The sequence below is a fragment of the Lolium rigidum genome, chromosome 1, assembly GCF_022539505.1.
Source record: "Lolium rigidum isolate FL_2022 chromosome 1, APGP_CSIRO_Lrig_0.1, whole genome shotgun sequence".
NCBI lineage: Eukaryota > Viridiplantae > Streptophyta > Magnoliopsida > Poales > Poaceae > Lolium > Lolium rigidum.
The window spans coordinates 241,247,040-241,252,070 of record NC_061508.1 but is presented as its reverse complement, the minus strand read 5'-3'; positions in this window follow the sequence as shown (position 1 = coordinate 241,252,070).

The window sequence follows — 5,031 nt, the reverse complement described above, 5'->3', positions numbered from 1 at the left end:
TCCAATGTCATATAGACACGAGTATATGATGATGAGAGATGGACCGGGGTTCCCAGCTATCTACACTAGTGGTAACTCTCCAATAACAAGTGTTGGGTGAACAAATTACAGTTGGGCAATTGATAGGATTGAAATAGCATTAAGACAGAACATCAAGATTATTAATCATGTAGGCATGTTTTCCATATATAGTCATACGTGCTCGCAATGAGAAACTTGTACAACATCTTTTGTCCTACCAGCCGGTGGCAGCCGGGCCTCAAGGGAATCTACTGGCTATTGAGGCACTCCTTTTAATAGAGCACCGGATCAAAGCATTAACACTCCGTGAAAACATGTGATTCTCATATCTAAGCCTTCCCCTCCAGTTATCCCAGTTGTTGTCACTCTGGGGCCTCGGGTTCCGGACATAGACATGTGCAAACAACTTGTAGATACAATCTAAGCAATAAGTATAGAGCTTAAATCTAAGATCATGCCACTCGGGCCCTAGTGACAAGCATTAAACACAACAAGATTGCAGCAACAATAACTTCACAAACTTTATAAATAGACTAATCATAATGTAACAATCCATCGGATCCCAACAAACACAACACCGATTACATCAGATGAATCTCAATCATGCAAGGCAGCTCATGAGATCATTGTATTGAAGTACATGGGGAGAGAATACCGACTAGCTACAGCTAGAACCCGTAGTCCATGGGGGAACTACTCACAGAGCATGATGGAGGCGGTGGCGTCGATGGAGATGGCTTCCGGGGGCACTTCCCCGTCCCGGCGGCGTGCCGGAACAGAGATTCTGTCCCCCGAATTGGAGTTTCGCGATGGCGGCGGCGCCCCTGGAGTCTTTCTGGAGTTTCGTCAATTCGTGTCGAGGTTTTAGGTCACCAGGGCTTAAATAGGCGAAGAGACGGAGTCGGAAGGGCCACGGGGGACCCACACAGTAGGCCCCCCCTCTGGCCGCGCCGCCACCTTGTGTGGGGGCCCTGGGCCTCCTCTCTGGTCCATCTTCGGTGTTTTGGAAGCTTCGTGGAAATATAAGATCATGGGTCTTTGTTTCGTCGAATTCTGAGAATATTGCCCGAACAGCCTTTCTGGAACCAAAAACAACAGAAAACAGGAACTGGCACTGTGGCATCTTGTTAATAGGTTTGTTTCGGAAAACGCATAAAAACATTATAAAGTGCGAGCAAAACATGTAGGTATTGTCATAAAACAAGAATGGAACGTCAGAAATTATAGGTACGTTGGAGACGTATCAAGCATCCCCAAGCTTAGTTCCTGCTCGCCCTCGAGTAGGTAAACGATAAAAAGAATAATTTCTGAAGTGACATGCTACTTACATAATCTTGATCATACTATTATAAAGCATATGAGATGAATGCAGTGACTCAAGGCAATGATCTATAGTTGCTAACAAATAGATAACATATAGCCAAACTTTTAATGAATAGTACTTTCAAGACAAGCATCAAAAGTCTTGCATAAGAGTTAACTCATAAAGCAATAAATTCAAAGTAAAGGCATTGAAGCAACACAGAGGAAGATTTAAGTTTCAGCAGTTGCTTTCAACTTTCAACATGCATATCTCATGGACAATTGTCAACACAAAGTAGAATAATAAGTGCAATAAGCAAGTATGTAAAAATTAATGCACAGTTGACACAAGTGTTTGCTTCTAAGATGGAAGGAAGTAGGTAAACTGACTCAACATAAAGTAAAAGAAAGGCCCTTCGCAGAGGGAAGCAGGTATTAAATCATGTGCTAGAGCTTTTTAAGTTTTGAAATCATATAGAGAGCATAAAAGTAAAGTTTTGAGAGGTGCTTGTTGTTGTCAACGAATGGTAGTGGGCACTCTAACCACCTCATCAACCAGACTTTCAAGAGCAGCTCCCATGAAGGATGTTATCTCTATCAGCAAGGTAGATCATCCCTCTTCTCTTTTGTTTACACATGTATTTTAGTTTTATTTATGGTTGACACTCCTCCCAACCTTTTGCTTTCACAAGCCATGGCTAACTGAATCCTCGGGTGCCTTCCAACATTCACATACCATGAAGGAGTGTCTATTTGCAAAATTAAGTTGCTTACTGATAGATCAGGGCAAAACACATGAAGAGAATTATTAATGCAAGTTAATTAATTGGGTCTGGGAACCCCATTGCCAGCTCTTTTTGCAAAATTATTGGATAAGCGGATGTGCCACTAGTCCATTATAAAAGTCTGTCAGGAGTAAATGACAAGATTGAAAGATAAACACCACATACTTCCTCATGAGCTATAAAACATCAACACAAATTGAGAAGCATTTTGAAGGTTTAAAGGTAGCACATGAAGTATTTACTTGGAATGGCAGGAAATACCACATAGTAGGTAGATATGGTGGACACAAATGGCATAGGTTTTGGCTCAAGGTTTTGGATGCACGAGAAGCATTCCCTCTCGGTACAAGGCTTTGGGCTAGCAAGGTTGTTTGAAGCAAACACAAGTATGAACCGGTACAGCAAAACTTACATAAGAACATATTGCAAGCACTATAAAACTCTACACTGTCTTCCTTGTTGCTCAAACACTTTTACCAGAAAATATCTAGACCTTAGAGAGACCAATCATGCAAACCAGTTTCAACAAGCTCTACGGTATTTATCCACTAATAGGTTTAAACTACATGATGCAAGAGCTTAATCATGATCTACTTGAGAGCTCAAAACAATTTCCAAGTATCAAATTATCCAAGACAATATGAGGCATTTTCTGTTTCCAACCAAATAGCAATAAATGCAATAGCTTCCAACTTTTGTCATTGAACATTAAAAGTAAAACGGAGAACACAAGTGTTCGTATGAAAAAGCAGAGCGTGTATCTCTCCCACACAAGGATTGCTAGGATCCGATCTTATTCAAACAAAACAAAAATAAAAACACACAGACGCTCCAAGTAAAGCACATAAGATGTGACCGAATAAAAATATAGTTTCAATAGAAGAAACTTGATAAGTTGATGAAGAAGGGGATGCCTTGGGCATCCCCAAGCTTAGACGCTTGAGTCTTCTTGAAATATGCAGGGATGAGCCACGGGGGCATCCCCAAGCTTAGGCTTTTCTCTCTTCTTGATCATATATCATCCTCCTCTCTTGACCCTTGAAAACTTCCTTCACACCAAACTTCTCATAAACTTCATTAGAGGGGTTAGTACTCAAAAAACTTTAATCCACTATAGTCCTGTAGTGACACATTGCAAGAACTCAATAAAACATTAGCTACAGCTCTCCACGTCTAGAAAGCCTCACTTAAAGTCCACAAGAGACAATGCAAAAAACAGAGACAGAATCTGTCAAAACAGAACAGCCAGTAAACACGAATTTTTAAGAGGAACTTCCGTTGCTCAAATAAGAAAACTCAAAACTAATGAAAGTTGCGTACATATCTGAGGATCACTCACGTAAATTGGCATATTTTTCTGAGTTATCTACAGAGAATCATACCCAGATTCGTGACAGCAAGAAATCTGTTTCTGCGCAGAAATCCAAATCTAGCATCAACCTTCTATTAGAGACTTCACTTGGCACAACATTGCAATAAAATAAATATAATGAGAGGTTTCTACAGTAGTAACAACTTCCAAAACACAGCAAAACAGTAGCAAAATAAACACATGGGTTATCTCCCAAGAAGTGCTTTCTTTATAGCCATTAAGATGGGCTCAGCAATTTTAATGATGCACTCGCAAGAAATAAGAGTTGAAGCAAAAGAGAGCATCAAAAAGCAAATTCAAAACACATTTAAGTCTAACTCACTTCCTATGCATAGGAATCTTGTACACAAATAAATTCATGAAGAACAAAGTGACAAGCATAAGAAGATAAAACAAGAGTAACTTCAAAAGTTTCAGCATATAGAGAGGTGTTTTAGTACCATGCAAATTTCTACAGCCATATTTTCCTCTCTCATAATAATTTTCAGTAGCTTCATGAACAAACTCAACAACATAACTATCACATGAAGCATGCTTTTCATGATCCATAAACACATAATTTTTATCAAGCTCAAAAATAATAGGATCAAAACTTTCAAACCCACTTTTATCAATAATGTAACAAGATGATTGATCAATCTCAAAAGATATGGGACTCATAGATAAAGTCAAGAACTCTCCAATCACATTTTCATTAGTAGTACAATTAATAGTGTCAAGTAACATAGGACCATCATCTAGAGATTTATCATAAACATTTGCCAAGCAAAACTCTTTAGTACCATGCATTTCGACATCAGGAACAAACAAAGCATTATCATAAAATTTATCAAAGTAGCATGGATTATCATGAATAATAGTAGCATAATTATTCTCGCAAGTTTTACTCATAGGGAATATTTCAAGAGAATCCATAGGAACATAACATTCATCCGCCTTTGGTAAGCATGGAGGACAATCAAATAGTGGAAGAGATAAAGAGTTACTCTCATTAGAAGGTTGGCATGGGTAGCTAATCCATTCTTCCTCCTTTTGTTCATCACTCTCCTCTTCTTTTTCATCTAATGAGCTTTCAGGTTCATCACTCTCCTCCTCTTTTCATCCAATGAGCTTTCAGGTTCATCAATTTCTTCTTCCACAGGTTCCTGCAAATTGTGAGTGCATTCTTGTGCATTAATGAGTCTCTCTTTATAATCAATGATATAAGGATTATCACTGTAGCTTTCTATGCAAAAATTAAGGATAGAAGAGACATAATCTTTAAGGTCCTTACAAACAACACAAGTTTCATAATTTTTAGCCATGAAGGATTCTATCTCAGAGGCTCCCATAAATAAGACAAATTATTCTACCTCTTCGAACCCAAAATGAATATAGCTATTCCAATTATAGTTCTTAATTAAAACTTCCTCACTAAAGCCACATTGAAATTTAAGATGTTTAGTATCCTGTTTAGAGCAACAGTTTATATCATGGCGTTTAAGCAAGATTTTAGCAATTGTATTCAATTTTTCTATCACAGCACTCATAACTTTTCCCGTTCTTGATTCT